Raw genomic sequence first — 27,980 nt, forward strand, 5'->3', positions numbered from 1 at the left:
CTGCGGGCAGCAGCAACCCCAAGTGAATGCGCGGGGAGGTGCCCAGCAGCTTGGGCTAGGAAGTTGCATCCCAAGCGCAGAGCACTATGGGACTTGTAGTTCCCACCTTCCAGTCCCCCGCTCCCATTCTCGCTGCTCCTCATCCCCGGCACCTCAGCCCAATGGACCGCCGCGGCCAGGAGGCCTCCTGGGTTCGGCGCTGTAGCCGCGGCCTCAACAAACCCACTGTCGGGGGTGGCAGTGTGCCCGAACGGACTACAATTCCCACAATGCTTCGCGTTCCACAGCAACTTCCGCTCCGGCTTCGCAAAGCCCCCTGGGGCTTGTAGTCTTCCTGAGCGATTCACCGTGACTCTTACGCTGTCTCCTCGACGTAGCCCCTTTGGTCCTCTATAGGTTGCTGCGCTACGGAGTTGGCGTAAGGCCGGGTTTCTGGACTCCCGGGCAGGCTCCGCTTGAGCTTCTCATTGAAGGGAGAGGAAACAGTTTCCGAAGCAGCTGGGAGCCGTGAAGGGAGAGGGTCAAAGTTACTCTGCCCGGGGGAAAGTGAGGGGCCCGGGGGACACGAGCTGCAGCCCAGTCGCCTCTCGCCAAAGGTAAGTGCCACCCGCGAGGGAGGGGCGCAGGGGCTGTGGAGTCCCCCGCCCCATGGAGCCGGGCCGGGGAGCCCCCTCTCTGGATCCGGCGGAGGGGACGACTAGGCGCTAGGGAGCGCCCCCCCCCGCCATGGAGCCAGGCGGTGGAGTTCCCCCTCCCCAGGGAGCCGGGCGAGTTTAGAGGGGAGGCAAAGGAAGGGGGCAGGGAGTCCTCTCCCCATGGAGTTTTCTACAGCTGGGAAAAGGGGATCCTCTCTGTAAAACCATTGGCTAAAAGGAGGGAGTAGTCAGCAAATGGGGGGCAGCCCTTCTACAGTCTATCTAGCTTTCTGAGCCCCGCCAAAAGAGGGGGATCCCCCAGCATTCTTACCCAAGTAGGAATAACCAGGAGAGAAGAGTGCAGCTGTATCTTGCTCTGAGCCTATCTAAGAGTGCCCCCCCCGCCGCCAAATGTCTAACTGGGAATGGAGAGTGAAGGGGCAGCGTGTGTGTGTGTTGGGGGGCGGGGGTGTTGTCCTGTCCTGTCCTGGCTGGGAATGGGTCCATAGGGTGTAGGAGACAGTGGGGGAAGAGGAACTCCAAGTGGTCCTTTTCCCTGGTTCTTTGTTAAATCACTTGGTGGTGGCAGCATACCTCAGACCAAAGACAAATAGAGATTTGTGCCTTGGGGAAGTTTTTAACCTAAGCTGGTAGAAATAAGCTTAAGGGGTCTTTCATGGGGGTCCCCACGTCTGTACCCTAGAGTTCAGAGTGGGGAGGAAACCCTGATAGGGGTGTTGTCCTGTCCTGGCTGGGAATGGGTCCATAGAGTGTAGGGGGCAGTGGTGTAGCTGGGGGTGTCAGGTTGGATCATTACAGACAGGGCAGTGGAGACTCTCTCCTCTTGTTGAAATAAGATGAAAGCTAAATGAACTGGGAGAGAGAAGGTTGCAGGATGGGTGAGATATTTGCTGCTTGAAACTCACTGACTCTCCTAATGGCCCAGAAGCATTTTAAAGCCCTCTGGAAGTTGGGACTGACAATCTTGGCTTTTGCTGGCTATTGCTAATTCACACTCACCTGATTCCTTGTTGGGCCCTGTGCTTTCTGTGCGTTTTATTCCTCACAGTATTTTGCTGTGGTTTGTTCTGCCTCTTGTAAATAACAACCACTCCCTTACCTGCCCAACCTCACCTGTTACTGCTCAGGGACCTGGCCCTGATGTGCTGTGTAGCAAGGGGACTGCTCTTTATAACAAACCACAAAGTGGGCAGAGCTACTGGGCTCTCTCTCTTCTGCTAACACCTGGTCACCTTGCATGAAGAGGAATTTTTAGCTGGATTGGCAAAGTAGATCCATTCTGAAAGCTGGACTGCCTCAGGTCGATGGGAACAGCTTCTTAATAGCCAGGATAAAATATGGATAAGAAAACCTGGATGCAGTCCCATATAGGAATATAGTCCAGTAAATATAGGACCAATGGGCAGCGCTGCTGAGGTTGTGGTTGTAATTATTGCTGTATAATAGTGCATATGATGAGCCTAAAATTATGCCTATCCCCTTAATATTTCTGACTTTATTTATAATTGGATCCAGATTGCTTAAAAAAAAAAGATTATAGGGCAGAAACAGAGATGCTGTGGAACCTTAGTGAATCCCTCCCAATATAATGAATTTATTTATTAACACTTTGCACTTCTGCGGTGCTTTCCAGTCCCTGAGTGCTTCACAAACAGGGATGAATTTAGCCTCCCAATCCCACTGAGAGACAGGGAAGTATTGTTCACGTTAGGTTATATCAAGGAAACGGAGACACAGTGTAGTTAAATGACTGCCTGGAGGTTGAACAGTGAATCAGTGGCAGAGCTAGAAAAAGAACCCAGAAATCTTGCCTCCCATTTGTACGCTGTAACTGCTAGAACAGGACTCCTGTCACTATCTGAAGCAGGGTCATGTGTTCAAGTGTTTAGGTGCTATTGCCTGTTTATTGTATCCACCTGTTGTCACCTGTCTCACATTGTAAGCTCTTCAGGGACTTAGATCTGTCTTTGTGACCCCTCGGTGTTACTACACTGCAAATAAGACTTAAATACATCACTGTAAGTCTGATACAGTGCATGTAATGGGCTCTTTCCTCTAACCAAAGCCTCTGTTATTTAAATAACTTTCATATGCCCTTCTTGCATTCAGACAATTGAGTTTTACATCTCCTCCACCTTGCTTAGCCCGAAAGCAAATTCCATGGAATGGTTATCCTGTGTACTAGCTGGTAGACAAGATTATACACATGCATGTTTGAAAATGCCTTTTTTTTTTCATTTCTACAACAGGAGAATACATTTGTGCTTGATATTCTGTAGGCTTTTCTCCGCGATATGCACTAGTGCCTGTGAATAGCCAAACATAATGAATGGTTTTCCTTAATGTACCTACTGCACATGCACAGGGATATTATCAACTGATAGTGGGAGACAGTAATGGTTTGTTCAGGAGTTACCAGAGGCCCTGCTATTAATGTGCTGAGACTTAAGGCTAGGTTGGGCAAAGTATAGACCAGAGCTGCCTTTTAATACAGACAGGGTGGTCCCAAGAGTCTTACGCATCCTAGGTTGCAATGCTACTTATTAATCTGAGTGACCAGATCACAGTGTAGCAGTGCATGTTGGGACCTGTAGTTCCTAGGGGTTGCCTGTTGTGTTAAAGGAAAATCTGGTTGCCATCTGTTCATTGTACGCATTAGGTGTGGTTTTTGTAAATGGTAACAGAAATCTATAAGGCCAGGAAATCATTTTCCTTTCATCTTGAGGCATGCTGAGGACCAGCTGCACTGAGTCTGCTGGGTGACTTCCTTTGCAGCTGCATTGTGGGACCCACTGGCACGATAAGCAGCATAATCGATTAGTTTATGTCTGAGTGTGATCCCGCACTGTTCAAGCCGATGGGAGTTTTCCCATTGACTGGCATGGGACCAGGATCGAGTCTGGCTTGCGATGTTAAGGGATCAAGAGTCCAGTAATGTATTGGGAAAAGTGACTTGCATCACCCCACTTCATTTGGGATGTAAACATTACCCTGTATTGAACTGATACTTGGAATCCCTGAGTACATATGAGATCCTAATGATCCTTATGAGTAAAAGTCTCTCATGCTTCACTCAACCTCTGTCAGAGCCTTGATCTCTTGCCTTTTGGGACACAAGGGGTGGCCCACCGTCCCCCACTGCTCCCCAGATGTTTGGGGGCTGAAAGGCCTTTGATTGCAGTGGTAGGTTTTTATGTATTTGTGTGTGTGTGTGGGTGGGGTGGGGTGGGGTCAATTCCTTGAGGTGGGAAGAGCAGTCTTCCCTATTCTGATGACTTATTGTACAGTTAAGGAGGGAGCCCAGGATGTGCCAGGTGCGTGTTGTCTTTGTAAATCTGAATAAATATTAAGCCACAGAAAAGTTTGAAGTACCACTAAAAGAGTCCGGCATACTGCTAAAGTCTGTGTTACTGAGGTGCTGGAGTGACCCATGTAGGCAGCCAGGTATCCCTGGTGCACAGACAGGCGTGAGTGATGGTACATGCTGGATTGTGTGCGCCAGACTTGGGCGTCCTCAGGACGCCCCATTTATCTTTGCTCTGAATTCCTCCTGCTTTGGGAGTTTAAGCCCAGCCCTCGGCGTTACCTCAGCACTGTTTGTCCTTGTGGCAGGCTGGAGTATGTATGGTATAATTGGCTTTGTCATGTGGAAAAGAATTCACTGGGTTTTGTCAAGAGGGCTTTGAGTAAGTTTGCTGGGTTGCTCCTCTGTTGATACAAGACTGTTGAAATCACTGGGGAGGGATATCCTCATAGAGTTGCCAGTGCCTCTCCCCTGAGTTATTGGCACCTACAAGCACAAGCCATATTCATATCCTAGAGCAGGGGTAGGCAACCTATGGCACGCGTGCCAAAGGCGGCACGTGAGCTGATTTTCAGTGGCACTCACACTGCCCAGGTCGTGGCCATTGGTCCGGGGGGCTCTGCATTTTAATTTAATTTTAAATGAAGCTTCTTAAACATTTTAAAAACCGTATTTACTTTACATACAATAGTTTAGTTATATATTAGACTTATAGAAAGAGACCTTCTAAAAATGTTAAAATGTATTACAGGCACACGAAACCTTAAATTAGAGTGAATAAATGAAGACTCGGCACACCACTTCTGAAAGGTTGCCGACCCTGTCCTAGAGAGAGAGCAGGCCAGATCTGTTGCTGCTGCAAATTGGCATAGGTCCACTGAAGTCAGTAGAGCGAAGCTAACTCTCACGTCCTAAGGATCTGGCCCCTCGCTTTTGGGGCATGTGGTTATTTTAAGTTAGGCTAGAAAAAAATGAATAGACATTTTTCCTCTCTTCTTTTCCATCTAAACCCTGTTCCCTTCTCTGCTTAGTCCTCTGTGTCCCATCATGAACTCTTGCCATGCATGGGGGCAGATGAGACCATTCTGAGCTGCTAGCATCAGGGCTCAGTATCACTTAGGGAGGAGAGGGAAAGGAATGGAGTTCAGAACAGTGATTGCTCTAAGCTAGTAGTGTTGGGCATTAGCAGTAGCTAATAGCTGGTCGATGGAATGAGGGGCACCGTGGCTCTGACAAGGACATGTGAACATGGCCTCGCTATGAGAATCCCCCTGGGTAAAGCAGATCCTGCTTGTAATGTAGTTCAGGCTGCTGAGTTAAGGTGTCCTCCTTGGTTTTCTTTCACTAATCCGCCTCCTTCCCCCTGCCATCCCAAATGTAGCTCCATGGGATGTACCTCTGTGAGGCTGGAGTGTATTGAATATGGCTATCAGGTTATACCAGGGATTGGCAACGTTTGGCACGTGGCCCACCAGGGTAAGTCCGAGGGCTGAGGGATTTGCTGGCTGCTGCTTCCCGCAGCCCCCATTGGCTTGGAGCAGTGAACCGCAGCCAGTGGGAGCTGTGATTGGCCGAACCTGTGGACGCAGCAGGTAAACAAACCGGCCTGGCCTGCCAGGGGGCTTACCCTGGAGGGCTGCGTGCCAAACATTGCCGATCCCTGGGTTATACTATATATGAGTCTTCATCTTTGCCTTGGACTAGAAGGGGTGGGGTGGAGCAGAACAGGCTCCCAGTACACTGAGTCCTGGGTAGTCTGGAGTGCCAATGCTTGTCTAGTGTTTGTTGATCACTATCGAGGAAGCAAAGGCAGGGATAGGGGCCTGTGCATAACTCTTGCCTCCCTCAACCTCTCCCACGTATTAGAGGCTCTTGCCTTAGTGGATGGAAAATGCCACAGAGGCTCCCTAAAGCTGCTTATTGTTCCTGAGTTAAAGGATGGCGCGGATGGGGTGTGTGTATTTCCTCACTCTCAGGGGAAGAGCAGCTGCCTCTGTTTTTGGATTGGAAGAGGGAGAGTGCACCCGGAGGGAAATTGAATCCAATCCAGAGAAGTGGGTCACCAGCAGCAAGGGGGATTTTTTCCCCTGCCTTTACATCGCAGAGGATTGCTGTCCTGTCAATAGCGCCAATATTTGACAGCCCAGATAGTGCTTTTATATTGATGTAATTAGCAGGCCCTGGGGTTTGTTGTTTGTCTCAGGGGCACTGTGCTTTTCACTCGAAATCACCTAAATACAACAGTAGGGACTGGAGAGCTGCTCCCGTGGGACAGGAGAGTGTCTGCGGCCTGTGCAGCACCCTTCGGGCTTTTAGAGGGTCAAGTCCATCGCCACTGAGACTTCTTGGTGGGTTTCTTATTGCCTTTGGGAGGAGGACAGCGTCTTGCTTCTTTTGGGACTGGCAGGCTGTTTCTGAAAAGCTTGAGATGATCACATTTGACCTCAGAAATCTCAAGCTGAACATTGGATCTTTCTACCTACATTTCAAAGTAATGATGATTTTGCCTGTGTATGCTCATTCCCATACAAATGGATCCTGCAGCGCTTTGCTGATGTTGTGTGGGTATCTATACATCAAGATATAAATTGCTTCACTCACCACTGAAATGCAGCTGATTCTGGGACAGCACGTAACACCTGGTTAATGGTGCACAGCAAAACCACGTGAGCCTTTGGAAGGGATGTGAGGAATACTGTATCCATGTGAAAATTCAGGCAGGCCAGATTGAATGGTCCAGACTGGAATTGTGCCAGGACACTGGGATTAATGGCTCTCTTCTTAAAAAACTGCTGTTGGATCAGCAAAGACCGCAAATGGTCAGGACATCTGTTTTTACTCCCTTTGTGAAAGAGCACCCCCTACTACCTGCCAGCGACATAACTGACTTGGAGGGAAGAGCGCCACCTACTGAATCCCAACCACCACTACCTGCAATACCTAGACATCTTCTTGCATCTAGGTATCAACCCAGCCCAGTCCTGCTTAGCCTATTGAGTGCTGACAAGATCATAGCAGGCCTCACTACTTTGTTTTCTGTCACACTGTTCTCCTGTCTGCTGAAAATCTGTCCATCCTATAAAATAAGTGTTACTTGGAAGCTAAATCATTAAATGCTCTGCCAGGTGACATATTAACTAGCTTGTTTTTGTGCAGCGCTGTTAAGATATGAAGCCCTATTATTCAACTTGAGGCAATTGGTTTCCTTGTGGTGGCAGGCAAGACCGTTGCGCTGTGCTGTGCACTTCTCTCCCTGTCGGCTCGGTTTTCTCGAACGGCTGGAGGATTGAAATGGACAAGGATCTTGCTCTCAAATTCTTGTCCATATCAGTTGCCCGCCTGCGCTAAGATCAGAGCAGACAGGCAGGGTAGTGAGACTGTGACATACCCACGTTCAACTTCCTGTGCCCAAGCACAGTTAGGAGGTTTGTATGTGCACACATGCTTCCAAAAGTGATGTGGAACCATCTATCCTAATACCATCACTTATGCTGCATGTTATCATCTGGCATCAATCTGAAAATGTCTCATTAACTCTGAGTTAGCGGCCATCTTCATGAGGAACAGAAATAAATAGTTTTGGAGCTGGAGTTGGAATGGCCTGAATATCTGGCTGTCTTATAAAAGATGTGCTCTAGGTCAGCAGGAACATACTGGGATTGCTTCAGGAATCACCGGATGAGATTCTATGGCCTGTGCAAGAGATCAGGCTAAAATGTTCGCAGTGGTCCCTTCCAGCCTTAATCTATGAACTTGTACTGGGCCTCAGAGTCTGGAGGAGTTTCTTGCCTGCTCAGTATCACTTTTAGCATGTCTTGTATACTGCTGGTTAGATGCTATTAGCAGTGCCTACATCCAGGCCTGAATTCATGCAGTGGGTCTGATTCTCCATTGCCTTGGCATCTGGCATCCCATGTGCCTGTGCAAAGTATCTGCAAAATACTATGAAATAAAATTCTCTGCTTGCCTGCGCTGATGGTTACCCACTTTGCACAGGTGTAACTGACAGCACAAGGTGGAAGTTAGGTGCAGAAGCATGCTTGTAATTTTAAAGATAAACTGTAGTAAAGTTTTGAGGGTTTTTTTTAACTCCTCCCCTCCCCCCCCCGTACAATTCACAAAGTATATACCTAAAAGTAGGTAGCCTTGTAGTTTTAACTCTTATTCACTCCACAGCCCTGAGCTGCAGCTGTTCTAGTGTCTCTGTGGGACACTGTGGCCACTCTGAAATGTAGATTAAAGGAGCCAAACAATTACAAACAGGGGTTCTTCGAGACTTGTCACAGGGCTATAATTTCTCATATGGTGTCTCAGCCCAAAGGAGACTGGGAGCAGGGCTGGGATAGGGTGGGTTTTATTAAAATCCATTGAGCTGGTTTAGAGATTTGAGAACATGGGGGAAATGCATCTTTTTTAAAATAGCTGTTTTTTTGCAGTAGGATAACAAAAATTAACCTTTAAACTTCAAAGCTTACTAGGTCTTAGTGCTCACAGGGGACAAGCGCATTTAACCTATTCAGAGGAATCTTTGTTCATAAATTTCTAGTAGATGCAATTGCTAATGACACACTGGCCATGCCGAATAATTAATGTCTGTTACTGTATTTGAACACGCAGGCAGTGGGACCATCCGGAGAGCCGGGTGGGCATGTGCGGATCCCTCCGGAGATCCTGCCCCTGTTCCTGATTGTAGGAAGCTACCCAGAGTCCGTATTGTTAGGATCCTGCTGAGTTTTCTAGGTGTCAAAGAGCCCTCATTGAGCTAGTGACAGCAGAAATGGTAACAGAACAGTGAGGCGACAGCCTGTTCTGAACGGAGAGCAAAAGTCTCTGTGTAACCCCTAACCACAACAGATAGGCTCCTGTCTCCAGGCAGGTTCAGACACTGATGCTGTAAGAAGCCCCAACGCCTTCTGGGAGTTGTAGTTCTGAAGAATCCACAAGCATCGTGAATGACTTAAAAATACGGAGTGTATTGTATGCATTGGTGAGGTGCTCATCAGCGTGGTATCTCGACAATGGTTTATTCATATATTCGTTTTCCCTCCATTCACCGACCCCACACCAGTGTCAGTTGGTGCTGATCCTAGCAGACTGTAGCCGTCATATAAATAACAGGCCAGATCCTCAGCTGGTGCAACTTACATACATTGATTATGGTGGCACTTTGCTGGCTTACACCAGCTGAGGATCTGGCCTATAGAGTGGAAACCAAGATCCAAGCCACTGGTTCACAACCTTTTTCTATTCTTATCATGGATGGCAGGAGGGGTTCTATCCTTTCTCTCCCCCTTCTCTGTATCCCCTTACCCCAGTACAGTCTGCACTACCTCCCCTTTTCCCTGTCTGTTTTCTGACTTTTTCCCCTTCACTCTTTGGTAATGCTCCCTCCTTGTATCAGAAGGCTCTGTGCTGCTGGGGCTGGGTTGCATGTACTCTTGTGACCAAAGTGGTGCTGCGACAGCCGGGGAGAGAACCTTGGCCTAGTGGGATGATGGCCTGAGCTTTGCAGCCTTATAAACTGGAGCTCCCCAGACAGTTGGCTGTGTCGGAGGCCATCTCCAGAACCGGTAGGGCAGGCAAGTGGCTTTAAGGAGCCCCATGCTGCTTTACCTGGAGTCACCAGCGTATGTGATATTTCCAGTTTGGGGAGCGGGGCCCACCAGTGGGACAGAGATAAGAAGCGGCAGGGGAAGATGGATCTAGGGTAATGCAGCTCTTACTGCTCCTTTGCTCCACCTGAGGAGTGGAGATGGGTGTGTTTGGGCTGGACTTGCGCCTTCAGTGTTGGCTTGGCTGCTTTTTCTCTAGAGGACTTCTTTCTTGGCCAGTCTCACATCCCAGTGAACTAGGAACATGGCTAAATTGGGCTTATCCTGATCTTGCCTTGTAAGGATCCCATTGTGATGGGTTTGGTCACAGAGACCCCCTTGGGACTGTTACCTGACGTGCTGAAACTACCTCTGAGCCTGTTTTCCCTGCCAACTTGGGACTCCAGAACCTGTCTTGTTTAGCCAGACACGCTACTCCGCTGCAACACAGACCCAGGGTCTGAACCACGACCCCAAAGCTGCAGACTTCAACCAAAACTGCTCAGCAGGTTTCCTATCTCCAGGACGCAGACACCCAGCTCCCAATGGGATCCAAACCCCAAATAAATCAGTTTCACACTTTATAAAACTTATACAGGGTAAACTCATAAATTGTCCACCCTCTATAACACTGATAGAGAGAGATGCGCAGCTGTTTGCTCCCCCAGGTATTAATCACTTACTCTGGGTTTAATAATAAATAAAAGTGATTTTATTAAGTATAAAAAATAGGATTTAAGTGGTTTCAAGTAATAACAGACAGAACGAAGCAAGTTAACAAGCAAAATAAAACAAAAAGCGCAAGTCTAAGCCTAGAACATTTAAGAAACTGAATACAGGTAAATCTCACCCCCAGAGATGTTCCAATAAGCTTCTTTCACAGACTATACTTCTTCTTAGTCTGGGCCCAATCCTTTCCCCGATACAGTTCTTGTTAGTTCCAGCTCAGGTGGTAACTAGGGGATTTCTCATGACTCCAGCCCCCTTTGTTCTCTTCTATCTCTTTTTATATCTTTGGCACAAGGCGGGAATCCTTTCTCTCTCTCTCTGGGTTCCCACGCTTCCTTCTAAAAGGAAAAGCACCAGGTTTAAGATGGATTCCAGTACCAGGTGACATGATCACATGTCACTGTAAGACCTCATTCTCCATTCTTGCACGGCTTGCCTGCACCTACCCAGGAAGGTTTTTGAGTAAACAGAGCCATTCAGAACCAATTATACTAGTTAATGGGAGCCATCAAGTTTCCAAGCCACCATTAATGGCTCACACTTTGCATAGTTACAATAGGACTTCAGAGTAATACTTCATATTTCTAGCTTCAGATACCAGAATGATACATTCGTACAAATAGGATGGGTTTCAGAGTGGTAGCCGTGCTAGTCTGATTCAGCAAAAAGAACAAGGAGTACTTGTGGCACCTTAGAGACTAACAAATTTATCTGGGCATAAGCTTTCGTAGGCTAAAGCCCATTTCATCAGATGCATGCAGTGGAAAATACAGTAGGAAGATATATATACACGTACAGAGAACATGAAAAAAAGGGGTGTTGCCATACTAACTCTAACAAGACTAGTCAATTAAGGTGGGCTATTATCAGCAGGAGGAAAAAAAAAACTTTTGTAGTGTTAATCAGGATGGCCCATTTCAAACAGTTGGCAAGAAGGTGTGAGTAACAGTAGGGGGAAAATTAGCATGGGGAAATAGTTTGTACTTTGTGTAATGACCCATCCACTCCCAGTCCTTATTCAAGCCTAATTTAATGGTGTCCAGTTTGCAAATTAATTCCAGTTCTGCAGTTTTTCGTTGGAGTCTGTTTTTGAAGTTTTTTTGTTGAAGAATTGCCACTTTTAGGTCTGTAATTGAGTGACCAGGGAGGTTAAAGTGTTCTCTGACTGGTTTTTCAATGTTATAATTCTTGACATCTGATTTGTGTCTATTTATTCTTTTGCATAGAGACTGTCCGGTTTGGCCAATGTACATGGTAGAGGGGCATTGCTGGCACATATCACATTGGTAAATGTGCAGGTGAACGAGCCTCTGATGGTGTGGCTGATGTGATTAGGTCCTATGATGATGTCCCTTGAATAGATATGTGGACAGAGTTGGCAACAGGCTTTGTTGCAAGGATAGGTTCCTGGGTTAGTGTTTTTGTTGTGTGGTTGCTGAGAGTATTTGCTTCAGGCTGTCTAAGCAAGGACTGGCCTGTCTCCCAGGATCTGTGAGAGTGAGGGATTGTCCTTCAGGATAGGTTGTAGATCCTTCATGATGCGCTGGAGAGATTTTAGTTGGGAGCTGAAGGTGACGGCTAGTGGCATTCTGTTACTTTGTTGGGCCTGTCCTGTAGTAGGTGACCTCTGGGTATTCTTCTGGCTCTGTCAATCTGTTTCTTCACTTCAGCAGGTGGGTATTGTAGTTTTAAGAACACTTGATAGAGATCTTGTAGGTGTTTGTCTCTGTCTGAGTGATTGGAGCAAATGTGGTTGTATCTTAAAGCTTGGCCGTAGACAATGGATTGTGTGATGTGGTCAGGATGAAAGCTGGAGGCATGTAGATAAGTATAGCGGTCAGTAGGTTTCCGGTATAGGGTGGTGTTTATGTGACCATCGCTTATTAGCACTGTAGTGTCCAGGAAGTGGATCTCTTGTCCAGACTAGTCCAGGTTGAGATTGATGGTAGGATGGAAATTGTTGAAATCATGGTGGAATTCCTCAAGGGCTTCTTTTCCATGGGTCCAGATGATGAAGATGTCATCAATGTAGCGCAAGTAGAGTAGGGGCGGTCTCTACACAAAAGAATAAATGGACACAAATCAGATGTCAAGAATTATAACATTGAAAAACCAGTCGGAGAACACTCCAACCTCCCTAGTCACTCAATTACAGACCTAAAAGTGGCAATTCTTCAACAAAAGAACTTCAAAAACAGACTCCAATGAGAAACTGCAGAACTGGAATTAATTTGCAAACTGGACACCATTAAATTAGGCTTGAATAAGGACTGGGAGTGGATGGGTCATTACACAAAGTACAAACTATTTCCCCATGCTAATTTTCCCCCTACTGTTACTCTCACCTTCTTGTCAACTGTTTGAAATGGGCCATCCTGATTATCACTACAAAAGTTTTTTTTCCTCCTGCTGATAATAGCCCACCTTAATTGACTAGTCTTGTTAGAGTTAGTATGGCAACACCCCTTTTTTTCATGTGTATATATATCTTCCTATTGTATTTTCCACTGCATGCATCTGGTGAAATGGGCTTTAGCCCACGAAAGCTTATGCCCAAATAAATTTGTTAGTCTCTAAGGTGCCATAAGTACTCCTCGTCCTTTTTACAAATAGGATGAACACCCTCAGTAGCTTATAAGCTTTGTAACGACACCTTACCAGAGACCTTTTGCATAAAGCATATTCCAGTTAAATTATATTTACACTCATAAGCATATTTCCATAAACATATGGAGTACAATGTCACCTGCTCCTTTTCTCAGCCCAAGGAGTGGAGATGGGTGTGTTTGGGCTGGATTTGCACTTTCAGGGTTGGCTTGGCTGCTCTTTTTCTAGAGGACTTCTTTCTTGGCCAGCCTCACATCCCAGTGAACTAGGAACGGGGCTAAATTGGGCTTATCCTGATCTTCCCTTGCAAGGATCCCATGCCTTCAGGGGACAGACCATTTTTAGGGCCTGGAAGCTTTACCCTGGATGCTGTCAGCTTGTCAAAGAGGGGAAGCCTCCAAGATATCCAGAGCTTTGTAGCTAAGAACCAGGACCTTGAACTGGGTTTGGAATCAAATGGGGAGAGGTCAGACTGCAAGGGGTACCTGTGTGAAATGCTCTCACCAAGTCAGCCCACTTTATGGACTGGATGGAGTCTCCTTGGCATCCAGCCTCAGGTGAAGAGTTGGGGTGATCCAGCCTGGGTCACTGAGGCCAGTTTTGGGGTATAATCTCCTGGCCACTTACAGGCATCTCTCACTACAGCTATCTGAGGAGTAGCGATGACCCGGAGGCTATGCACTGCCTTCACAAAAGAAGGATGAGGTCAGCCCTTCCACCTATTGCCTCTGGGTCAGTGACTTGGCTAGTTCCTGTCATACCCCCTTTTAGTCTACTGCTTGCACCCTGTGCCAGTGTGCCCCTTGGGCCGCTGCCCAGACCCAGCAGTGTGGTCTCCTTGCAACACATGCAGCAGCCTCTGTGATCACTTTCCGTTTGGTGTGAGCTGCAAACTCAACTCTTGTGTTGTGACTCCCGTGCCTTATTGTCATACAACTTGTTTTCCAGAGTGAAACTTTTCTGCCTGTCACTGGGTGTGGTAGCCACTACCTGAGAGAGAGAGAGGGCTGAGATGGAGGGACTACCAGTGCAGTGATGCAGCATGACCGCATGTCTAACCAGGCACCTGAGTGTTACATCTGGAGCAGGTGATATCTGAGCTGCTCTCTTTAATGGCACTCTGAGAAAATCTAGGGGGGTGGTCTTGGAGTAGTTGTGGATTCCTTCCCCACCCACTTCACAGGGGTCAGCTGCTGGTCACCTCTGCATTGTGCGTTTCTCTTGGAGGGAGACCCTAGCTATAGCAAGTACGATGCCATTGCTCGTGCTCTGGTCTGGATAGCCACACCAACTCCCTGAAAGCATCCATGTTATTTTGAAGTCTTGCCTTTTAGGAAGTCACCTGTTCCCCATGTGACCGTTTTCTTTGTTCATTGCTGCTGTGCTGGTTAAGTGCTGCTAAGGCTTTGTCTGAACACACTAGTTATACTGGAGTTGTGAAAGTGGCACAACTCCCTGTAGGGTCGAAACAGTTACACCAGTATAAAAGTGCTTACATACCCTGTATAGCTAGTCCCATTTTGGAAGGGGAATAAGCTGCATTAGTATACAGCTGCTTTATACTGGTATAACTGCATCCACACCAGGGATTGTACCTGTATAACTATTTCATTAAGAAATCACTCCGAACTGAAGTAGTTACACCAATATAAAATCTGTGTACTGGTCTACAGTGGTGTAGACCAGACTATTTGTACTTTATATAGAGGGGCCTGGGGTGCGTGTGCAGACATTTGGGCAGTTCTCAGTTATTCCGATATCTATCTTTTTAGGTTTGTTTCTGATGCAAATACCAAATAACAACCTACTGCCTGTAACGCTCATCTGACCTCTCCACTTGCTTGAGGCCAGTTCCGAAACACTGGCCCTCCAAAATCTAGAACAGTGAATTGGAAATAAGGACACAGTAAATGACTAGTTCAGGGAAACTCCAAACCCTGTAACCTGGAAGAAGGGTTCTCGGTAACTTTAGCTGGCTAACTTAATATCTGTAAGTCTTTCGTTCCCTGTATCATGAAAGGAGGCTTGATAAAGCACAGCAAGGGCTTAAGAGCGGCTCTGTAGACTGGGGCAGGGATGCGGTATGGATGCTGCACATAGCCCTCATCTCTCACATTGCAGGATAAGTTCTGTAAGCAAGATATTGCTACCTAGCTACCATAGGATTTTCTATAGAACCCATCACTCTGGCATCCAAGTGTTCCCCAGATGAACTATAACTAAATCTAGATCTGCATTGCCCAAGGGATAGTGTCAGAGGGTGGGATGCCTACTTCTTCCTGCTCCGAGATCTGGCTCTTCCAGTCCCTGCCTGATGCATGCTCCCTCTGGTGACTCTGAAACTCCACATCTTATAGCAGCTGTTGGCTGTGTCCTGTGTTGATGGGCTAGCCCTTCGTCCACTTATCTCTGTGGCTTAGCTGGCATGCAATTACATACACTCCCTTTACCCTGTGGAATATCTTCAGTTTTGTACAGTGACATGGAATGCAATGTGTTTTAAAACCTCCACTGAAATACAACCATACCTGTGATCACTCTACCCACCATGGGGTAGCCTATTAGATGGGTTAGAGGAGGGGTGGGGAAATAGATGCTGTATAAAATGTAGTTAAATCTGCTCATCTCATTGATGGGGGTGATCCTCGACTCAGGAATTCACTTCCCTGCTGATCTAACACAGCCAGCCTTTCATGACTGTCAGGGCACAGAGAAAGACCTGGTTCTTTATTCAGGCCTGCCTGAAAGAGCTGTGTAAACACGGTTTCTTTCGCGTAGTTTTTTGGTGAGTTTTTAGTTGACTTCATTCCTAGTTATTTCCAAACGTTGTAGCATTAAGTGACCGTAAGAGCAGCTGGTTCAGAAGGGGTGCATAGTTTGTAAATGGCAGTCAATACAGAGGATCTCTTCATTTTAGCGTCACTTTCATCTGGCTTTCCCTTGTTATTGCTCTAGCTGCTCCCCCGTTGATGCTGCTGTATGGAAAGATGGTGTCAGAAGCACTCATTGCACTGAATCAGGGAGATCTGATAAAGCGGGTCGAGTGAGGAGACAGTGCCTGGTTCTTACTCATGTTTATCTCTAGCTGTGAATGTCCAATAACAACAATCCTACCCTGCACAGGCTGGCACAGCCTCAGACGGGAGGATCGGCTCTTGACCAATCAACACTCAACTGTAGCAAGAAAGAGAAACTGTTTGTTTTCTGGCTGCAGGGGAAATTCAGAGTTAGGATAAATCTGTCTAAAAACAGGAAATTTGTGTGCATGTCATCCAAGAAGCATTATTCTAATGAGAGTCTCGCATGCTTTCCTTTCATGGAATCTTCTTGTTAGACTCCGATGCCTATTAAATATATAGCACATTTGTAGCACACAACATAAAGCTTCCTGCTTATAATGCAACTGTTCTCAATAGGCAGACTGTAAAGGTGAGGCAAACCACTGGGCTGACCGAGATGATAAAGGGTCTATTGCAAGGACTATAAACACAGAGGGGGAAAGGGTTCTGGAAATTTAGACCTGCTCTTAAATGCTTGCAGAGATTGGATGCTGTGGCCTGGCTTGTCTTTCTCCTCCTCCCCTAGCCACATGAGGCAACTGTTTAAACTACTGCAGTGTTGCTAATGAGACCAGCCATGCCAGCTCACATGCTATTGTTAACTCTGTGCTCAAAATCTATCCACAATTGGCTAATAAACTGGAAAATATGAGCAGCCCTATTGCACCTCATTGAAGTAATGTTAATTGGCTTAGTAGAGCACCGGGTTTCCACAGTGTTTGTTTTTTGAAATTTGTGTACACTCAGCCCTGCTTAATCTCAGTTGGCTTGCGATCTCAGTGCTTATTCAGATAAAATGAACTTCCTACTCATAAATCAATGACAGAAATGGGTGCTGGGATTAGTTGCCACTTAAAAGGACACAGTCAGCTGCTTTTCCGTAGTTTTTAATTAGGATTTTGATTCCCCTTTCAAATCTGTATAATCCCCTGTCTTGAAGTTTGTTAGGCATGATAGATTTACTGTACCTGATCAGACAGTTGCTCTGTCTAGCCCTGGTGTCCTGCTTCTAGCTGTGGTCACTGCTTTACTTTTCACCATGCTGTAGACAGAAGAGGTGGAAACTTCTTTGACCTTAGCAGCAATGAGTTTATGACATGAAGCTGGCTTGAAACTGCTATTCCTATTGCTTGTGACCTTTTTGTGTGTGTCATACCCTGATTCCACTCCCTCTGTGTCAATGTTGCAAAGTATTAGGAAGTGGTATTAAATGGAGCTCAAGCCAGCCTGGCTCTTGGCTTCTCCTCCCCCCACGACACCCCGAGATAGTCCAGAAACAAATCCCCCATGATCCCAGGTTATAGGGAGTTCAGATATGGAACTGAGAGATGTGGCTTTATTTAGTGGCATATGTGTAGCTCCTATGATGTTGTTAAAGGGGTGGTTTTAAGTATGTGGCTCTGATAATTGCCATTTAGTGACCCCACATTTGATGTACTCTGTAGAAAGGATCTTTCCTGGTAACGGGAACTTGGGTGCTCTCTTCTTGGCACATCACCACCCATAATAGACTCTGCAGGGAAAATTTTACCCTCCTTTACAGCTCTCTACAAGAGATATTTATCTGGCCCCCATTACTGTATTATCTGAACACCTCAAAATCTTTACTGTATTTATCCTTGCCCTGCCTCCCAGGGATGTTGCAGTTCTGTTGTCAGCTTCTCTGTGCCTTAATTCCCCCTCTAAGTGACTTGCCAAGAGCATACATGAAATTTGTGGCAGAGCACGGAATTGAACTTTGGTCTCTGAAGTCCTAGGCTGGTATTCTAGCCATGAGGCCATCCTGCTCACAACCCTATTGATGTCCCAGAGGTTGTACAGGCTGTGAGGGGGTTTGCACAACTTTGTAACTGATCAGAAACTATCAACAGCATTCAAAGTAGCAGCCGTGTTAGTCTGTATCCGCAAAAAGAAAAGGAGTACTTGTGGCACCTTAGAGACTAACAAATTTATTTGAGCATAAGCTTTCGTGAGCTACAGCTCACTTCATTGGATGCATGATACAGCATTGTTTACTGATGCACAGTGAGCTGGAGTCTGTCCTTTTCCTAGCTGTGCTGGCTCTGCAGGGTTAACTGGTGGAAACGGCAGTGAAAACTTTGTTTTTTGTCACCAAGGCAGCAGTTACATGCAGGGCGCTGACTGTACAAGGAAGTGTCAATTTCTACCTGGCCACTTTTCAATTGAACCGCCCTTAAGCTGCTGCAGCTGCCAGCAGGGAAGCCTATGGGGCTACCTATTGTACCACAGGACCATTCAGACCGGTGCCTGCATGCTGTCATGGCCATGAAGTCTCAGGGCCTTATTTCAGCCTCAAAATATAGGGAGGAGAGGGTTGAAGGTGGTGGCGTTTTGTTGCTTAAACACTTTCCTGCCATCCTAGGGAGGCTGTTTGCTTTCCCAGTCCAGCAGCTGTGACTCCCTAAAGGCATCTGAGGATGGAAAGGAACGTAGTTGTTTCCCCTCCCCCAGTGTAGCTTCTTATTGAAGTCCTATCCACATCCTCTGGAAACCCACACTGCTTCGAACCCCTATGGCATCTTTCAGCCCTGGCCCAATGGAGCCAAACGCCTACTTATTTTATTTACATTTCCCCCTTCCCATCACTCCTCTACGCACAAAATAGACACCCATGCACATATACATCACATGCCTCTGTAACATGTACTTGATTGCTGTGTGTGACCCTCCCCTTACCGTTATGATCCTCTTACACTAACACATACGCATTGTGTTACTCTTACACAGTCATACAACACCCCTTACACATACACCCCCTGTAGCTATACACTGGGTGACTCCATTACATAAACACTCTTGTGTAGCTATGCACAGCCTTACATACGCATTAGTATGACCCCCTTATATGCACACCCCCAGTAGCTTACACCCATCACTCTAAAACCCCTTACCCACACATCCTGTAACTATATACACATCAGTGTGTGACACCCCCCTCCCCCTTACAGCATACCCAGGAGCAGATTTACCATGAAACAAACTGTGTGGTGGCATGGGGGCCCCCAACAACAGCCCTCCCCCACAAAAATGCAGGAAAAATATCTGACAAACTGCCTTCAAATCCCAGCTGGTGGCGCAGCAGGGCTCAGGCAGGCTGTCTGCATGCCGTGGCTGCTGGCTCCACGCTGCTCCTGGAAGCGGCCAGCTGCTGCCATGTCTGTGTGCCCCTGGTGGGGGGGAGGAGGAGGAGGCGGCTCCATGCACTGCCTTGGCCCTGGGCAGCGCATGGAGACTCGCTGCCTCCCTCCCCCCAAGGGGTGCACAGAGATGTGCCAGCAGCAGGGCTAAGGCGGCTCCCTGCCCCCTCTGCCTCCCTCCCTCTGCACCGCTTTGCTCCCGGAAGCGGCCAGAATGACCTATGGTCCCTGGGGTGTGTGTGTCTGTCCGTGCGCTGCCCCGCCCTGAGTGCCGACTCCACAGCTCCCATTGGCTGGGAGCTGCGGGGGCAGCGCCTGCGGGCAGCGGCATGTGGAGACTCCCCCCCGTGCCTAGGAGCTGCTGCTGGAGGGCTGTGGGTGCCAGTTGCTTTGGGAGCCATGCCACCTGAGGTAAGTGCTGCCACTCCCAACCCTGTGCCCCAGCCCAGAGCCTGCATCCTTTCCCCACTCAAGGTACCTCACTTTATTTTAATTTATTTCTCATTACTTATAATAGAGGAGGAGGATGAAGGAGGGAAAATGGGGTGTGTGTGTGGGGGGGGGGGAGAGATGAGAGAATTGGCTAGGTCCCCAAAAATGAAGCGGCACACAGGGCCCCCCTAACTCTAAATCTGTCACTGAGCATACCCCTAGGAGCTGTGCGCTCCCTTACGCCCATCACTGTGTGAAGCTACATCTTGCAGGCGCGAAATACACCCCCTCGCTGCCCCCCTGGCATCGCGCTTTGTTTCCAAGGTGGTGCGCAGCTGGCCCTGGGGCCGGAAGCATCTGCTCCGGCTTGGAAACCGCAGTGCGAGCTGTGACCACTCGGACCCTGGGCTCAGCCTGCGAGCACAGCGTTGTGGGGCCAGCCCTGCGCTCTCCCGTTTCCTCCTGCCGGGTAGCGAGTCCCTTGCGCCGCGTGTCCGGCGCTGCACGCTGCTCTTCCCAGGAGAGGGCTAGACGGCCGGGGGCATCTCCCGTGCGAGGCGAGGTGGCCGGGCAGTTGCAGCTGCTATCCTAGGGCACTGCCAGAGGCTCCACCTCCTCCAGCCGGCACACAGTTTGTGGGGAAGAGGGTGCCCCCCCGCCTCCCTGCGCCCCCCGGGGGCTCGGAGCGGCTGCAGCCGAAAGGCGGGTGAGCGGAGCGACCCCACCCCGGGCTGGGCAGCGGCGGGAGCGAGCGAGGCGGGGTCGGTGCGGACCGCGCTGGGCTGTTGCGTTGCCCCGGGCGCGCTGTCTCCCTAGCGGGGCAGGAGCTCAGCGCGCCCACTCGTCGCTGGGAGCCCCGGAACGCTACCAGCCGCCCACCGGTAGCTCCGGAGCCCGCTTCGCTTTCCTTCCCGGGAGCCGGCGTGGCGACCCGAGCCACTTGTGTGAGCGAGAAGCGGAGCCTCGTGCACGCCTGGTCGGGATCGGCTTCGCAGCCGCGTGACCCCCGGAGCTGGCATTGCTGCAGCGATCCCGCCGCCTGCTGCTCTGGGCTGGCCGGAGAGTGCCCTTCATGGGAGAGCTTCACCCCTCGGTCCTCCCGCGCTGTGAGTGCCTGCCTGCCGGCTGGCTGGCTCACTTCTTCTGGAGGCTGCTGCTGGTGGCTTTGGGGAGGGATGTGTGAGCGAGGGGTGATAAGTGGGTGATAGAGGGTATGTGAGGGAGTGGTGGTAGGGGTAATTTACTTCCAAAAATCAAATCAGTTTGTTTTGAAAACAGTATTTCCGGAGCAATTAACTGTACCACTCCAAACCTAGTCATTACTGCACTTTAAAACCCACAAAGAAAACACATAGGTGCTTAACTATTATTCATTTCTACTAGCTAACCCCCCACCCCATTCTTCCTTGTGTTGCCCCTGTGTCCTGGAGCAAATGAAATCGATACAAGTACAAATAAGATCAATAGAAGAAGTGCCTTCTTCACTAGGAGGAAAAATCTGCTGTCCCCCGGCTCCAGATGTCCAGGAATTTCCTAACTAGGGAGTGGAAGCCTGTGTTTGTTTTCTCCCCTCCACCTGTGTGAAGTTTTCTGTGGCTTGCTGTATCACTTGCTAAATATATTTAACACACATTATTTACCCTTCTGTGTGCCCTCTCCACCTTTGGAGTTTTACAAATCACTGAATGCGAGATCCTTAATATTCAGCACTTATATTGCACTTTACCTGTTTTCACACTGCTGCAAAGAATTAACTAATCATGGCTAAATACCCATGTGAAGTAGCATGTAATTATTGGTTTCAGAGTAACAGCCGTGTTAGTCTGTATTCGCAAAAAGAAAAGGAGTACTTGTGGCACCTTAGAGACTAACCAATTTATTTGAGCATGAGCTTTCGTGAGCTACAGCTCACTTCATCAGATACATCAGATTCATCAGATATCTGATGAAGTGAGCTGTAGCTCACGAAAGCTCATGCTCAAATAAATTGGTTAGTCTCTAAGGTGCCACAAGTACTCCTTTTCTTCATGTAATTATTAGAACTTGCATTCATTTTTAAAAAACACCACTTATTTTTCTGAAGGGCAAATGGTGGGTTGGATTATTAAGCCATTCCCTGACCACCACTGTTCTAGACATGGGAGCCGGCATGAGTTCTGCATAAAGTTGAAATGAGGAAGCATCCGATGCTGACACTATGATCCTGCTCTTGCTTGTTTGCAAACTGGATCTCACATTTTTTTAACAACAGGGTTTCCTGTTGGTTAAAGGGAGGGCCATTCTTAGTGCTGAGGGGTCCAGCCCAAGATGAGGGATTTAATGCTTTGCCCAAAGCAATCCGATTTCACAGTGCTGACAGAAAAGTAGCCCAAATAGCGTTAGAGACAGCTCCAGCTTAGCTAGGTTATCCTGACCCTATATATAGATCTCTTCCTTCACCCAACTCCACCCACCACAGAGGTTTACTGAGTAGTATTAAACCAGGATTCCATCATCTCTGTTTCCCAAAATACATTTGTATTCAGGGTGGCTGATCAGACTTCCTGTAACAGACCTGGAGGGGCAGGGGAGGAGGAATAGGACAGGGCAGCAGTAATATGCTGGATGCCAGCTGCTTGCATCATTGCTAACTTGTCTTCCACCTAGCAGAGTCTGGGGAGTTAAAACTTGCATGTCCCTGAGGCTTTCTCTTATAGAAGGGGGAAGAGGAGTGGCGTGGCCTTTTCAACTTGGGTGAGTTGCTGAGGAAATGGTTTCAAATGAGACTGTTGAGTTGCTTTATCTGGTTGTGCAACTCTGTGCTCAGAAAGATTTTTAATGTTAGATTTCCTTCCCATCCTTTGCTTGTGTTTTAATTTGGTGAATCATTAGTGTCTGCATTTTTCTGATCTCGATTTCCCTCTTGCCTGTTAAAATTTGAATCCTGGAGGGGAAAAAAGTTTCAGCCTACCAGCCCTGTAGGTCATGTGCCAAACATTCTCTGTCCCTTCAGCTGTTTAGCCAAAGTGGCTGCTGGAACATATAGGAGAGTAGCACTGTTGAAGTTATCAACAGCTGAGGCAGATGCAAAACAGACCATGTCTCAAATCTGACCTACCTTTAAAATTATACTAATCTTAGGAGAAATGTCCTCTGGATGTTAAGTATCTTTCTTTGTTTTTTATTCCACCTCCCCCCACCCCCTGGAGGGAAAATATAACTTCTTACAACTTAACTACTCAGATGGCAGTTATTGAAGGAAAAAAAAAGGGACCATTTTTGCCAGTCCCCCAATAATCAATGAGTTTCTCGTGTTGGCAGCAATGTACCAGAGCCATGCTGCCTTTTGGTAATGCAGATGCACAGAATCTGTGCTGGCCAATTAGGGAGACAAAAATCAAGGAAGGGCAAAGAAATAATTATTCTCAGACTTTTTTTTTTCTTTAACCGATCATTACAGACCATAGAGAATAAAGAAGAAACCATTTAAAAGGTGGTTAATAATATCCATTTAATAACTAATGCATTTAGTTTTGGTGCTAAGCTTCTAGCAAAACTGCACCTGTTGCAAGAGCTCCAGTGTTCTGAGGTCTGCTATCCACCGAGACCTTTCTTGATCCCCTGGAACAATCCTGGGAATGAAAAACTGTATTTTACAGCCTTTGTTTCAGTCTTTTATTGTACTAAGCTGCTTCTTCATGAAGGTCTTCCTACAATTCATTCGCCTCTGCAAATCCTGGTGGGTAATTGAATAAGCTCTGCTGTGAAATTTTTCCCCCTCCTTGTTTCTTCTTTTTTACTCTGATAAATGTTCCCTTGATCCTTTTCCTTCTTACACAAATTCAGACTGTAAGATCTTTATTTTTCCTTAAGAAAAGGTGTGTGTCTGTGTGTAATATAATATAGTCTTTGAAGACCAAAGGAGAAAGTAAATGTTCCTATACTTCTATTTTGTGGAAGTTTGATGCAGTAAATTGTGAAAATTGGAAGAACAAGAAAGAAGAAGGGCTGCCCCTTTTTGTTGTTGAATGTTTGTTAGAAATCTAGTCTACCTGGAAGGGTGTAAATGTTTCACATTTTATTCCACTATGCAAAAAATGGTTGAGGAAAATTTACCAGCCTAGGCACAAAATCTGCTTGCCATCCCTTTTAGTATGATGATGCTGAAAAAAAGGAATGAAACTTTATTCCTTTAAAAAAAAAACCAAAAAACACCTCCTTGTCCTAGACCAGGGGTTCTCAAACTAGGGGTCAGGACCCCTCAGGGGGTCACGAGGCTATTACATGGGGGGTTGCGAGCTGTCAGCCTCCACCCTAAACCCCGCTTTGCCTCCAGCATTTATAATGGTGTTAAATATATTAAAAATGTGTTTTTAATTTATAAAGGGGAGTCGCACTCAGAGGCTTGCTGTGTGAAAGGGGTTACCAGTAAAAAAAATTTGAGAACCGCTGCTCTAGACAAACAGACAAGTCCTACTTTTCAGGGTTGACTTAATTGGCTTGTCAGATTTTCAGAGTTTGGGGCCTTCAGAAACCCTTTCTGTGCTAGGTGTTCCCAAGAGCTGCTGCTTCAGGTGTTGTGATTGGGACTCTACGGTTTATCCTTAGATTCCTTTATCTTAATGACAATCCTCTGTGCTTGGCTCTGCTCGGTTGTCTTACACCAACTGCGCTTCCTGGTGGGTTGGGAACAGTAGAGTAGGCGTCCACAGGCATTGTCAATCACACCCAAAGTACAGCTGGGTGTGGTATAGCTGCCCCCCAAATTTAGGGAGCTAGGAGTCTAGGGTATTTAGCCAAAGGAAGCCTTTATGAAACCACCCTGTGTCTCCCACCTCCAGATTGGGATGGACTGGCCTGTTAAAACAAAACCTCCCCATCCCCAATAAACTCTGGAACTGTCTTGTTCAGAGAGTTCATTAGCAGGTTTTGGGAATCCCAGTGGTGGTGATCTATATCATACCTTGTTTCTTTCTCTTCCTTTCCTTTCCTTTCCTTTTTTTTTTTTTTTTCCTTCTTTTGATCAGAACCGACCTCCCTTTCTACAGTGTTGGGATCTTTACGCCAGTCCATGCCGCAACACCTCGCCCCTTTCCACTGGCTCGGACCTAACCTAGGATAAATCTTGGCGTGATCTGGGTAGGGGGGAACCATGGGGAGCTCTGCCTCATCGCTGGCCGCAGAGACGGAGTCGGACCATGGCTTCACTAGCCCACCCTACCCGGGGCACCCGGTTGCGAGCTGGTATAGGAGTAGCCACAGTGGCCCTGTTTGGGAAAGTGCCCTTATAACACGGCAGCATCAGCACTTACAGCACCGGGCACGAAGGTAAGAAAGAGGGGAATGAGCCTGATTGCATACCTCTCAGCTGTGCCCTGAACCCAGGACAGTAATTTGGAGCTAAATTACCTTCTGCCCTGCTTGGCCCTGGTGCTGAGTTAGCTTTACTGAGGCCAGATCTTGGTCCAGTTGAAATCTGGGGCCAAATTCCTGTTGACATCAGTAGGGCCAGGCTGGGTCCTTTTTAAAGAGCAGCTGATGTCTCAAGGAAAACCTTGTGCATGTCTATCCCAAATTTCCCTGCTCCTTTTAATTGCAAAGCTGCCTTCATGAGAACGGGCTCTCGATTCCTTTAAGCATTGGCCCTGGTCCTGCTGCGTATGGCCCCTCTTCTTACTTGTGACTTCCCAACTGGTTGCTATAGAAGTGATGACGGTATCACAAATGGAGGATTATGACTCCAGGTTGGTGGGGATAAGCAGCAAGAGTCCATGAACTCCTAAGAGCAAGATATGGTGTTTTTGTGCTTCTGCCCTTGGCAAGAAATAACAAGAGGAAAATAAAAATCAGACACCAAAAACCAAACCGGCCTCAGAGACAATTACCTCCGAGGGGAACTTGTCCCACATCACCAATCCCCCCAGCTCCAGCGAGATCTGCAGATCAAACTGCAGCTGCAGCTGAATCACTATACGTCCCACTATCTTTTCTCCCCGTGAGCTGCTTGCAATTAAGATTTTTCCTCCTATTAGGTGGCTGGTGTCCTATATTTAGTCTCTTGCAGGTTGAGAGGTATGTTGAAAGCATCTAACAGTGTGCTGCCCGGGGATCCTTGGCTATAAAGGCTGCTGTGTTTTGTGCTAATAATATTTGAGCCTCTGATTAATGCTTGCTTTTTATAGCTTCTTGGCTTGTAGGGTGACTGTACCAGCCTGAGTCTGTATAGAGACTGTAGGAGTAGCAGCTTGCTTCCAAGCGTCTCTGAGCTGTTCTGGCTTCACTCTGAAAGTGTTTGCTGTGATGACAGTGTTTGTGTATGTCGTGTACCTGTCTTTTGCCCACTGCTGTAAACCCCAGTGAGTTTTTTTTGCCCAGCTTCGTGACATCTGGGTCTTGCTGGCACAGACACGGGGAGACCCTGGGGCAAACAATTTCATGCTGTGCTCGTTCGCAGCTTTGCCTTGGGTTTCCTATAAGCTGGCAACTGTGTAATTTAATCATTTGTTACCTTTGCTCTCAGCCATGTGACCAGATTCCCAGCAGTGCTCCAGGGGGCTTTAAAAAGGCCATGTCGTGTAGTCTGTGCCATTATAGCTGTGCCACCAGCCTCTGGGGATGGCCTCTTGTTAGCTTGTTTAGATTTCAAGTGTGTACCTTCTATGTCTGTGCAACAGTTGTTCTTCTCCCAGTTTAAATGCTTGCTTCTCATCTATACTGCATATCAGGGTTCTGAAACTGAATTTCCAAACCTCTCACAGGGGAGAGAAACAATGGCACAAACAACCGTTCATCCTCCGGCTGAGACTTCTGAGCGGCATACGCTGGAGAGGCAGGAGCCAGGGTGCGCCGGGCTGAGCCGGTCTGCTGCTCGTGGGCCTGCGTGATACGAAAAGGCAATGTGTGCTACTCTTGCAGAAGATCTGACTGATCTAATTCAGTGCAGCATTTGATCCATATTTTTGAGGACTTGAGAACCGGTGTGGTGAGGTGGTGCATTGTGGGATACTGGAGCATGGATGTAAATTTCCTAACTGGTCAGCCTCCATGGTGGAAAAGGTGTGATGGATGTGGTGCTCAAGAGGAGGAACAACTGGTTTCCAAGAGATAAAGCCGGTGTCTTGTTAGGGGAGCTGTATGAGAGCTGTGTGTATCCCGCTAGAGCAGGAGTACAGAAATAGCCCCCTTCCCCCACCACCAAAAAAAAAAAAAAAAAAAAGTAGACTGTGGCTCTAGCAGGCAGGAAGATCTCCAGTTGTGATCCACCAAGGAGTTCTTGCGTGGGAAGAATTTGCTTTTAGGCAGCAGTTCCAGAGCTAGGTTCAGAAGCCCCAGTGAAATTAGACAGTCTTTCAATCCATACATCAAAGTACCCACAGTTCCCATCTCGAGGCCTGTGGAACAACGATATTGAGCAAAGGCAGCTAATCTGTATCCAGAGCAGGGTGGATGAATACACTCTTCTAATAAATAAATAAATAAAACAAACCCGAGCAGACGGCGTCGGCTCTTAGAATCACAGAATCATAGAATATCAGGGTTGGAAGGGACCCCTGAAGGTCATCTAGTCCAACCCCCTGCTCGAAGCAGGACCAATTCCCAGTTAAATCATCCCAGCCAGGGCTTTGTCAAGCCTGACCTTAAAAACCTCTAAGGAAGGAGATTCTACCACCTCCCTAGGCTCTTGCCTTTGAATGTCCTATCCCCTGGAGCCCAGCAGAGCAGGAAGGAAGTACAGTACTGCACAGTCAATCTGAGGCTGGAGTGAAGTTCTAGGATTGACTTGATTTTGCCTGCTGATTTCCTGCCTGGGTACAGCCAGCTTCTGAGCTAATAATACATTGGTCTATGTAGTCCAGCGCAGAGCAAAGGACTCTAGCTGCCTTGTGTAATCTGAATGAACACTGATCTGTTTACTCAAAGAAAATTGCTTGGTAGGTGGTGATTGTGAGTAAGGTGTGGGGGAGAGCAGAGACTTGCAGTGTGGTGGGGAGGGAGGAAGAGGTGCCTTCCCCCTTTAGGGGTTTATAGGCTGGAATGAGGCAGGCACTGTGTTTAAAGATGCTGATCCTGCAGACTGGGTAGGCCTCATGTTTGGCATTCCTCTTATGCTCAAGACAGAAGGACCTGAAGGAAAGAAAAGGGTGGCCCAGTGGTTAGAAGGTGTGAGAAGGCCCTGCTCTGCGTAAGTTTCCTGTGTGATGTTGGGCAAATCAGTTAGCCTCTGGGCCTCAGTTCCCCATCATGGAGAGGGGGTAACAGTGCTGCCCTGCCTCCCTGGGAGTTGTGAGGCTGTGTATTGCTAAAGCTAGCGAGGTGCTGGGAGCTACCTAAGTGCCTTCTATAGAGTTTGAGTAACAGCCGTGTTAGTCTGTATTCGCAAAAAGAAAAGGAGTACTTGTGGCACCTTAGAGACTAACCAATTTATTTGAGCATGAGCTTTCGTGAGCTGATGAAGTGAGCTGTAG

At 47.6% G+C, this 27,980-nt stretch overlaps 1 protein-coding gene across 2 annotated transcripts in view; it reads left to right on the top strand.

The window, feature by feature from the left end:
* The first annotated feature begins 474 nt into the window (after window positions 1-474).
* Window positions 475-27,980, top strand: part of CAPN15 (calpain 15) — a 95,613-nt gene continuing 68,107 nt past the window's right edge. The window contains exons 1-3 of one of the 2 annotated variants that reach the window (XM_077828152.1): window positions 475-596; window positions 24,543-24,843; window positions 25,548-25,587. The gene's annotated coding sequence lies outside the window, so the exon portion shown is untranslated. The remainder of the gene's footprint in view (window positions 597-24,542; window positions 24,844-25,547; window positions 25,588-27,980) is intronic. The other variant, XM_077828153.1, reaches the window with a different exon arrangement.

Source organism: Eretmochelys imbricata, chromosome 10 (genome assembly GCF_965152235.1).
Source record: "Eretmochelys imbricata isolate rEreImb1 chromosome 10, rEreImb1.hap1, whole genome shotgun sequence".
NCBI lineage: Eukaryota > Metazoa > Chordata > Testudines > Cheloniidae > Eretmochelys > Eretmochelys imbricata.